At 42.6% G+C, this 11,558-nt stretch overlaps 1 protein-coding gene across 1 annotated transcript in view; it reads right to left on the bottom strand.

The window, feature by feature from the left end:
• Nucleotides 1–7,470: 7,470 nt before the first annotated feature.
• LOC126384706 (potassium voltage-gated channel subfamily A member 1) overlaps nucleotides 7,471–11,558 on the bottom strand; it is a 56,952-nt gene continuing 52,864 nt past the window's right edge. The window contains exon 2 of the mRNA XM_050035926.1: nucleotides 7,471–7,587. The gene's annotated coding sequence lies outside the window, so the exon portion shown is untranslated. The remainder of the gene's footprint in view (nucleotides 7,588–11,558) is intronic.

Below are 11,558 nucleotides of genomic sequence, written 5' to 3'. Positions count from 1 at the left end.
CACCCCCTGCCCTACGCCATGCTCTTGGTATAATTTGTTTCTCCCAAACTATTCTCAGCTGTTTCCACAAAAATTTAAGGATATCAGGTGCACTTTTATAAACCCGGTAGGGGACTCCGTTAGGCCCTGGGGCCGAAGAAGCCTTTGCATGCCTGACCACCTCCTGAACTTCCTTCCACCTAGGTGGCCTGACATCCATCTCATGCTCTATCCCTCCTAATGGAGGGATATCGGGTGGGAAACCTACTATCCTATTCTTCTCTAAATCTGAATATGTATTTCTCAAATATTCTTCAACCTCTAGCTTTTCTGCTTTAAGCTGCCCTCCCTTTTCCTGGCTGAACAATCCTTTAACAAACTTAAAAGGGTCCCTGAAAAAAACCTGTCCTAGCATATTCCTTCTTCCTCCTCTTTTTCCTGAGATGCTCTGCCCTTCTAAGAACTGCTAGTTTTTCTGTTGTTCCAACATGTCCTTGAGCATGTCCATAGTTACAACAACTGACTCATCACCTTGAATCTTGCGAGTGTTTGTATTCTTGCGGGTTGACATCCTCAAATCTGATAATATTCTCACTCTCAAGCAGATTTAGGATAGAACTCTTACCAGGATGTACCGTAGGCAGGAATACACTCAACGAAACAGAATTCCTTTCACCAGTCCAAAAATTCAGAAGTGATCTTCTCACTGGCTTAGGCTGTCTCAACCACGGTAGATGTGCTGCCTCGAGGAATGTGGGAATTATGACTGGGAGGAGTGGATTCATTTAGACTAACATATTCATCTTGACACAGCCAGGTTTCAGTGAGACTGAGTAAATCAATGATTATCTGATAGTAATTCGTTTACTAACACTGCTTTAGACAATAGAGACCTGATATTTAACAGTCCACATTTAATTCTCCTGTTTTGTCTTTCTGTCACAGAAGAGGTTTTAATTTGTATGAGGTTGTTATGCACAACTCATCTTTGTTTAATTTTAAAGTTAGATAATTTAGGTGGTCAGGGGACAAACACCATTTGTATAAAACTATGGCTGGGTAACTGAACTAGAAGCTCAGAGAAGCGTACAAGACTGCGACTCTGAGTCCTGATCTCAACTCTGGGTTGTCAGGGATTTAAATTACTAATAAAGTTTGCCAGGTTCCTAGATATGAGAGCAGCTCCATCCAAAGTGGGATGAATGCCGTCTCTCCTAATAAGACCAGGTTTTCCCCAGGAAGTTTGCCAATGATTAACAAAACCCACATTGTTTGCTGGACACCACCTGGACAGCCAGCGATTAAATGATGACATGCGGCTAAACATGTCATCACTGGTCAGATTTGGGAGGGGTCCAGAGAAAACTACGACATAGTTTTTGCGTATTCACACACCGAGGCAATATTAATTTTAGTGACCTCCGATTGGCGTAACTGGGTGTCATTGCCGCCGACGTGAATAACAATCTTACTGAATCTACGTTTAGCTTTAGCCAGCAGTTTTAAATTTGATTCAATGTCGCCCGCTCTGGCCCCAGGGATACATCTGACTATGGCCGCTGGTGTTGGTAACTTCACGTTCCTCAGAATAGAGCTGCTAATAACCAGAGTTTTATCCTCAGCGGGTGTGTTGCTGAGTGGGGAAAAACGGTTAGAAACATGAACAGGCTGGTGGTGAACCGTGGGCTTCAGCTTGGTACCGCGCTTCTCCCGACAGTTACGCAGCCTCCGGGCTGCACGGGGGTCACCGGGGGACCGCTAGCAGAGGCTATGCTAAGTGGTGCCGTGCCAGCTACAGGGGGCTGGCTAATTACCACAGCTACAGAGTGATTTTCCATGGTGCGGAGCCGTGCCTCCTATTCACTGAGCCTCGCCTCCAACACAGCAAATAAGCTACACTTGTTACATTTACCACTGTTGCTAAAGGCGGCAGAGGCATAACTCAACATTTGGCACACCGAGCAAGAAAGAGCAGAAGGAGAAGCCATTGCTAAGCTAATGTAGCTAACAAGGCTAATAATGTGCAAACAGTTAAGATTAGCAAGAAAGTCATTAGAAAGAGGAGAGCTTTAAGTGCTTAAACAGAACTAGTGTGGGTTAAGACATAAATTAGATGTTAAGCAACTGAAGTGAGGAGAAAAAGAAAACAAGCTGGTAGGAGTTCGCTAGAGCAGCACAGAGACACTATCACAGAAACACCGGAAATGACACAACATGCTTACTTCAGTACACGTCCAAGTGCAGTCCCAGCGGACACCCATACACTCATTATTATTTAGGCCATATTAAATTATTGCATCTTTCTACACATAATTTAAACACATTTTGAGTCAATAGTTCAGTCTCTAAGGGCACCCTGGAAGCTCATTGTGTCAAAATCTAGTTCATCATGTTAAAGAACCCTAAAATGAATGTGTTCAATCAAATAACCACATTATAAATACCTGCCCACACACTGCTGAGAGATGTTGAGTTTGAAAGTCAGAAAATGTCTCCATCAAGTGGACAAACAATGAAATGCAACCAGCCGACATGAGTTTGTTTCAGTTTATTTCATAACTCTTCTGCATATATTATTAACAATTTAACAAACAGGATTCTTTTCTGTTAAAAACACAATGTAACATTAACGGGATGAGGTTTAACATGTGATACACTTAAACCACTTATACACAGAGAACGTCAGACTTTTGGCTTATTCAGACCAATTTGGCAGCGTTTGTTTTGGGGAATGGTGTCAGTCAGAAGGTCCGCTTCACGGATGATTCACACTCACAGGCAGCAAAGTCTACGGACTCCACACAGAAGGAAACTACCTCCACTACTGTTGGCAGAACACAACGTCCCTGGGTGGATATGAATGTGGGGCTGTGTTCGGTCAGAACCATGCATTTAAAAAGAAAAGAAACAGTCGCTTTTCAAGAAATGTTCAAAAATTCTGCAAAATGTTTAATTTGATGGTGGACCAGGAGCTTCAGTTTGTGCCTCAGATGAGGTCAGAGTTTGTGTATTACAAGTTCTGTTCAGTGACAGAAGTAAAACAGCTGGACTCTTTAACTAGACCAAAATGCCCGATAATGGTAATGACAGTGAAAAATAATTTATGTAACGGACCCCTGATTCAGATACGCCCCATAATTTAACAGGTCCTTCCTTTGACGTAGCTACGTCCTTACACCAAGTTTCATGAAATTTGGGCCAGTTGTTTTCCCACAATCCTGCTGACAAACAAACAAAACCGAGCAATATTTTGGCTTCATTTTTGTACAATGGGAGGAAGTGGAGACATGTCATCCATCTTTATGTATATGGATGTTTAAATAATAAGCAACCCACAGCCTCCACCATGACACACTATGCCGACGATCGACTGTTGGTCACTGTTGGGCCCTCAGCACATAAGAGAAACAGTAGTGAGGAACATGAACAGACAGCTAAAGTCCAGAGGGACTGAGACCAAAACAAACTTGTTACACAAAGTAATGTGTTCACAGCAAACATGATGGAAATGGTCGTGTCACGTTAAGGCTTTTGCACACTGAGGATGCACGAAAGTTTCAGACTCAGTGTGCAAACGTGACTGACACAAGGTGAAGTTATTTTTAGACGTGCAACAATTTCAGGTAAAAAAAAAAAAAAACTGACTCAGTGTGCAAAGGCCTTTATGTTGTGCAAGTTTGAGCCCTAGAATATTGTGTTGACTTGCAACTCTCGCCAAAATGCATGACTCTAAATTGCGCTACTTACTTAATTTGCATTTTTGAGTCACGTCCATCGCACTGCCCAACAGGAATTTGTGTCTAATCACGTCTTTTTTGACTTTCATGTAATTCAGTCATGTGAACTGTTTTATTTGCACCCGGCTTAAACACAACATAAAATAATTTTGCTTTATCCATTGAGCTCTTTAGCAGAAACGTGTCCTGATGGTTCACATTATTATTCACTGGCACACTTACGCATGCTCTGTTCTTTCAGCGTTGATTGTGTTGTTAACATGCTAGCCAACTAACTAGCGTCAAGACCGTCCTCCAGATTCCCTTTTTGAAAGATGATTACAGACGACCACCGTCTGCTGGTGTAGAGTTATTTCCTCTCATGCGGGTGCAGAACGTACATGCTGGTTGACCGTCAACTGTAGTCTTTTTGGTTGAGACACGGCAACACAGCAGAAGGCCTTCGTTGCTGTTAGTTCACCACTGGTTTGAAGCACAAATGATCTTCCTCAGGTGTGTTCGAATCACTGACATTTCAAAACAGAATAAAAGAACTGGGAGCAGGATGGAATTTTGGGGTTTTGTTTGTTTGTTTTTGCAGATAATTCTTACCTGGCACCTGCAGGGAATTTTTGAATGTGCATCCTGATGACAGGAAATCTCTGCAGCCAGGTCCCAAAATCAAAACATGTTCAACCATCACGTCTCCACATACTTTATAGCCTGTTGTATCTCCTCTACAGTCGTTAACATCTTTGTTACAGATGCACCCTGTAAAACATGTTAAATAAATCTACTGTACAATTTCAAAAGAGTCTTTTTGGATGAAAATCAATTCTTAAACGTGAAAAGGACGATTCCCTGAAAGGCACAAACTGAAGCTCTGATGTGTTTAATTGAGTTCTTGATGAAAGTGTGTTAGTGTGTGAGGTATATGGAGCGCTAATGGAGGATGTTTGCAGGAGTTCAGGGATAAGGCTGGACATCTCCGATCTACACAGTACAGGGATAGCAGCTTCAAGGATACACAGAACACGTTTCACCTACTGCAGAAAACAGGATCAAAACAATAAAACAGGAAATACTGTAAATTCTCAAACAGCGGCCCAAGTTTCTGGTAGAAAGAGGAAATTATTCTGAATAAAGTCTGTTTTTGAAAGTGAATTCAAATCATATTTGTTCTGAAGCATCCCTCGTTCCTGATCTGTTAACTTCCTCTGTCCTCTTTCTGTTTCACATTACAAGCCTTCCAGATGTTCAGGGTCCACAGTCTCTTCATTTCCCTGATAAGACTTACAGTGTGAAACATATACAGAAATGTCTTTTTCATAACAAGACAGTTAATGTGATGAAAGCATAGTTTTAAACTTTTAGATCAATCTTTGTTCCTACATTTTCTTCACATTATCTTGTTACCAAAAGTCTCACGTTTCCATCCTTTTTCTCACCATTAGAACAGATCCATCAGTAGCTTAGCTGCTACCAACCTGACATCAGCTAACAAGGCACAAATCTAACAAACTATTAGCGGGGCTAATGCTGCATTAACATCATATTGGATAAATGGTAAAGATAGGAAATCTTTGACTTGCGAAAGTCCATGACATCTGTCAAGACGGCAGGAAGACTGCAGACTTGATCATGTGACAGTTAAAATTGAGAAATAAACCATTAAACTGGGATTTAATTAGTACTATTGTTTCCCAAAGCTAAATATATTTGAGCTTTCAGAGTCAAATATATTGCAACACATGGATGGAGAATTCTTTTGATTATTACGATTCATTCCACTTCATTTTTGGAAATGTCTTCCTTCTGTCCTACAGTTGTCTCACTGAAGCTATGCTACACTGCCCCCATGATTTCCTGCAGTGCTGCTGCGTTTCGTCTCACCTGTAAGCTTTCAGAAAACGTACACAGATAGCCATGAAATGAATGCAGGGTACAGACAGAGGGCTCCATCTGTCTCCAAATCAAATGTTGAGCGTAATTAAAACCTTTGGCTCATGGCTGCAGCTTCAAGTTCACGTTTTTGTAGCCAACGTTAGCTAGAACCTCAAATCACAGTTTGTCCTCCACCTCACTCCCCGCCACTACAGACCACCTCGCAGGGAGAAGAGAGAAGAGTGAGCAGCAGCTCTGGTGACTGACCCCCAGTCATCGGTTGCAGCAACCTGAATCCAGCCACTGTAAATCCCAGCTCCGGGGACAGTCCTAATCGTTGCCGTATCAGCAAACTTTCTGTTGCTGCCATTACAAGGATTAGACCCAGTGCTGCTGCTGACCACAAGCCCACTGTGACACCCAGCACTGGTCTGTTTGCGCTGGCCGAATGCCACCCACTACAGCCGGCCATCGAAGGTCCGTCTCCCAAGCTGCTGTCTGCTCTCCTCCCAATGAAGCAGTCCACAGTGGTGGGGAGTGAGGCGGAGGGACCACGGGGTGGCTAGCAGCTAATTCTTAGCACTTTTAAACAGATCTCGCTACAGGGCCGCTACAAAGTCCCGTCTTTATTCCTCTTTTGCATTTTAAATCCCCTGAACAGGCAGTGTAAAAAGGTACTCTTGTGGTCTGATCAAAAGAGAGTGGAGCAAGAAGGGGTTGAGTATGCCGGAGGGTAGAGAGCTGCAGGAGGAGGGAGTATTTTGCCTTTTCCGGCTTTAATCCTGTTAAAGAAAAATCTTCCTTAACCTTCAGAGGGGCAGAAAACATGTGACTTAGGGCCAAACATCAAACTGCTGGACACCAGATAACAGCATCTGACTAACTAATCAAACTGGCATTTCTTACCACTGCTAAATCTTTAAACTCTTTCTCCCTTTCCTTCATTTCCTTCTTCTCAGTCACAGGATATACGGCCATTTTTCTGCTTTTATTTGAGAATTTACAGTATTTCAGCTCCCATTCTGGCGAACACACTCACTCATTGTTCTCACTGACACACATACTCATGCCACTTATAGTTGCTTGATTGATATGTAGGAGGAAGTACAAAATAACAGCAAGAAGAACAGGCCACACAAAGGTAGAGAAATACTAAATACTTCAGATTCAAGCCCCTGAACAAACAGTAGAAACCAAAACATCGCTCATAAAATCCAACAGCTAAGATGAGCTGACGAGAGGAGCCTGTGGTGTCGGCCCCCGATGTGAGACCCTGAATGCATCTTGCTGTTGGGGACACTGGTGTGTTGTTATCTGAGATAGGCTATGGCTTTAGCTCTAGTCAGAGCAGGAGGGGGTGCAGTCGAGGAAAACTAAACTTCAGACAAATTCAGCAACAACCAAACGTCCTCTCTCCCTTGAAATGTGTTCAGATGATTTTTTTTTCCTCCTCACTCATCTGTCTTTACACCGTCATCGTTTTAGAAAAATAGAAATCAGGAAAACATCGTTACAAAAATAAACCAAAAAGTTCGTCCAAAGTCTACATCCACATGACAACTTCACATAAATATGGACTGATATTGCACAGCGAGGGATTTCTTCCGATACGAAGTAAATCACTGACACAATTTGTAGAAAAACAAACCAAAAACAAACAAAAAAAAAAAAACACGTAAGGACGTTAAAATGATCAGAAGTTGCATGTCCTCGATAGGTTTTCTTTTTAACTCCAGAGACAAAAAGTGTGAGAGCAGCAGCACGATCCCAGGCCCTCCGACATCAGGCAGGTAAATCCACTGAGTCCTGCTCAAAAAAAAAAAAAAAAAAAAAGCTCCAGAAGTATCACTGGTGAATTTTGGTTGAAGGCACAGAGTTCCAAAAAAAGGGCGGCAGATGCTGTTTCTTGAAGCGCAGCAGCAGCAGTTTGTGTGTGTGTGTCCTGGTGGAGGGGGTTCCTGTGAGCGGATCGACTCTCCTGATGATTGGAGGGCAGGGCGTCAACTCTCTGAGGGGACACAAACAGAGGACAAGATTTTAGTGTTTGTCTTGTTTCAGAGGTCAGAGTGGGGGAAAAGTGGTTAAAGGCAACAAGGACTCCTGAGCAGTTATAGAACGTAAGTAAGTACATGTTCTCAAGCACTTCACTTAAGTACAAATTCAAACGCTCCTTCTCTACATCTCAAAAGTATATATTTTTCAACACATCCTCACTGTGACCTCGTCACATGTCCACGCTTGGTCATGGACTTTCCACGTCCACATATGACGTCCAAGGTACCCTGGGTGTGTTGGTTGTTGACGTTCTGGGACACCGTGTCAACTTCAGCCTGTTACATGCATTGTCTGTTTTCAAAATACACTTCTGTTTTCACAGGAAATGTACAGTTTGCATACAGTCTCTTTCAAAATAAAAGCACTACGTTGGTACAACACTGCGAATTGACTTTTTTCCTTCAACAACAAGTGCAAGTGGCTGAGTTTAGGAACAAAGAACAGGGTTTGGCTTTAGAATCTCACGGGACACCGACAGTGTTGGCAGATGGGTGGATGGTGTCATTTCTGTTTGTCATTAATGCTGCTCTGTTCTGTTCCCAGGGGGTCTTTGCTGCTGCTCTTCCTGCCTTAGGCTTTCCATGTAGGTGCATGGAAGGGCAGAAAGGTGTGCTCTCTCCACCTTAGGCTTTCTGCATAGACCCAAGGAAGGGCAGAGATGCCCCAAAACAGCCATATCACCAAATATAAGATTGCAAATGGGAATAAAGTTCTTTGATTAAAGTGGTCCTGACTGAACTACAGTGATGCACACTCTGGCTCCATATGCATTTCTTTTATTTTGATGATGATATTTCAGCTTTTGGGCCTTCTTAATGATCATCATATTGAGACACAGGTACACTGATCTGTTATGTAGTCAACACTTGTCACACAGCTGATAATCATTAGATGATCATGCCAGTTATAACGAGTGGTCGATCACTGCTAGTGATCAGCACCTTGTTATAACTCTTGGTGTGCGTTACTTTTATATTTTGAATTCATGTTCACCCAAAATGTACCTTTGATTAAAGTGACTAAAACGACCCCTTTGATCCAGATTAAGCCCTAAAAGCACTTGAGCCACACACACTTTACACCATGAGCTATATATCATTTGAATAGGGTTTGTATCCACTTGATGAATCCAAGTCCAATATTCTCTCTTTCAACTCCTCTTTTGGTCTCCACCAACTCCTGAGGGAAATATCTGTGTCTTTCGCTGCAGTACAGATAAACATGGAGCTGAAACTCAAAGCTCCGTATAAGCTGAGGAGCTGCAGATTCAGCTGATCATTCTTTTGGATGTTCATCACTACCAGAGACACCTTTATGCATGACACACTCATTTGATCATTTGTTATTGCGCACCCAGTCTGAGTGATCACATCGGGTCAGACAGAAATCTTTGCTGCTGATTGATTTGGGGCAGGAAAGGAAATGAAATGGCAAAAAACAACCATGCAGGTGCAGAGTCCTGTTTTATAAGATCTAGTGTGGAATTTTATTAAGAAGAAGGCTCGGGAGTTTTTCAAACAGCGGCAGAAATGCCAAACTCAAGTCTTTAAAACGGGAGTCCGCGAACCGCTAATTAACACCATGACGGCTACATCCCTTAATTTACACAGTCTCTGCTTGGCACTTTGTCAAGTTATTAAACAGGCAGATTTAATTAAAAATGATCAGACAGCTTAAAAAACAAGTGTGATGTTTTGTCAAAGTGACGTTCCTGAGAGTGGGTGTTTTCTGTTTTCTGGTGGTCGACAGCTCAGGGTCGACACGAGCCCTCCCACCCCCACCTTTCAACATCTTCCTCGAAGTTAATCCTCCCTGCAGCGGCAGATGGTGTGGGGAGCATCCATGGCTGCGCCCTCAACAGCTCCTGTAGTTATGAATGATTGCACGGTCTTAGGCATTAAGTTGGATCAGTGTAATCCATCGCAGCATATGCAGCAGCCCGCAGGGCCAAATCCAGCAGGCAGGAGAACTTCTCCTTCACTTTCCCCTCGCCAAACGCCCTCAGAGGACGCCACGAGGTGTCGACAAGACCTCTAACATCTCAATGTGCTGCACACATGCTGAGGTGAAGCTCACTTTGATAGGTTTTATTCTGCAAACTGAGATTAGCATAAAATGTTTAATCTCATCATGCTCACCCGAAACTCAAACCAGAGGTGAGAATCACAATAAAACTAGGGATGCACTGATCAATCAATCAATTGATCCATGTTATAACCAGTTTCTCTGCTATCAGCTACATTGATTCATTATTTACTGGCTGCTGAATCAGTTTTTGGTGCTGCAGCAATCTCTGGTCCAGCGTGATCTTGTCCCTACTTGTCATATTTTGCAGCTCGGGCAGAGGCAGACGTTACTTAACCGATGCTGTGGTGCAGCCTTTTGTGTTGTACCCTGATGCAGGAGGGGCTTAGACAACAAAACTGCTTGGTTATGGTTAGGAACAGTCAGGGATGTCGCTAAACAAACCAAGGCTGAGTTGCACAAAAGTGTGTCACTAAAACGCACCAAGCTTTAAGTGTCACGGTTTCAAATGTAGCAGACTGGTCAGATAAAGGTCTCTTCTGTGAACTCTAATTGGTTTCAAGATTAGTGATGCTGTTTACGCCAAAGTCGCAACCTATGTTAGGTAATTTAAAAATGGTGACAGACAATGTTTGCCCTATTAAGACTTCAGGGGTGACGTCTTCCTCAACCTTTGGTTGTGTTCTGGTTTCAGAATGATAAAGAGTCAACAACCACCTTGGCAAATATGTTCAGCATCGCATCATCTCAAATGATTTGAGAAAAAAAAAAAAAAAAAAAATGCATATAGTTGCAGTAAATGGGAACGAAATCTCCCTCAGACCCCTCTAGGTTTGGTCTGAGCCCCAAATATTAAAAGTGTGGCTCTACCCCTGCTGAAACACTGGTTTCAGGTCTGTGCTGCAAAGACCCTTTCCTACTGAAAAAGCAGCCAAGATTTGGCTTTTATTAATGGGAAAGGTCACAACTGGCATTAACTCTCAGGTCAAATGACTCTGCAGTGATCACAGGTATTTATCAGCTCCAGCTGCGACTGGCAGTGATGGAACTACAACACCTGGGTGAATGCACTCATTTTAGCCCCTTTACTGGTGACTGTAACTAGTAATGTCGATATCAAATCCTCAGTAAGTGTTAGTGTGTGCTCCTGTGATCTTGATTATTCGGTGGTCATGAAACTTCTTTGTGTTCCGATAAAATCAGAAATATTCATAACTTTTTAGCCTTGGCTCAAATATTGAAGTTCAATGACATGAATATCAACAACCCATGGATTTACGCTCTCAAGCACCAAACAGGAAGCAAACCAGGCAGATAGTAAACTTGGGGGGGGACTCTGGTGGAGCTGTGGAGTGAGCAAGATTTCATGTTTAATTCGCTGTGTATCTGATCCACCAACCAGCACTTATTTTAGTGAGAAATCTTTATTTTTGAAATGGTTCACCTCTCATTCCCACAGTCTCCTCCCACTAAAATGGAGCAGCTAATCAACGAAGGCTGGCAGCAGATTGAGGTAAAATCCAAAATGTAAAAGTTGATACACAAACAGCTTATTATATTTATGCCGAGACACAAGGAACTGTTAATGTTGTATTTCTTAAAGGGAGTTTGGTGTGGGAAAGGAATCCAGTTGTAGTCTCCAAACAGTGTCCCTTCAAGATCCCAATGTCTGACTAAAATCTCAGAGCTTCAGTAGACGTGAGAGGTGCCAGGCTTTAGTCTTTAAAATGTACTTTAAGTGTTCTCATGTGGCAGGGATAAGATACTCAAACTCAAGGTGTCACTGTCTTCTATCAGACTGACAGGTCGTTTCACATCTGATCAAACACACGTCTGACTTTAGCATGAATTCAGAAGCTAACCTGCAGTTAACTCTGTCACTAAAACTGAAAGTGATCA

Source organism: Epinephelus moara, chromosome 23, assembly GCF_006386435.1.
Source record: "Epinephelus moara isolate mb chromosome 23, YSFRI_EMoa_1.0, whole genome shotgun sequence".
NCBI lineage: Eukaryota > Metazoa > Chordata > Actinopteri > Perciformes > Serranidae > Epinephelus > Epinephelus moara.
The sequence above is the reverse complement of the archived record's forward strand: the minus strand, read 5'-3'. Positions and strand labels throughout refer to the sequence as shown.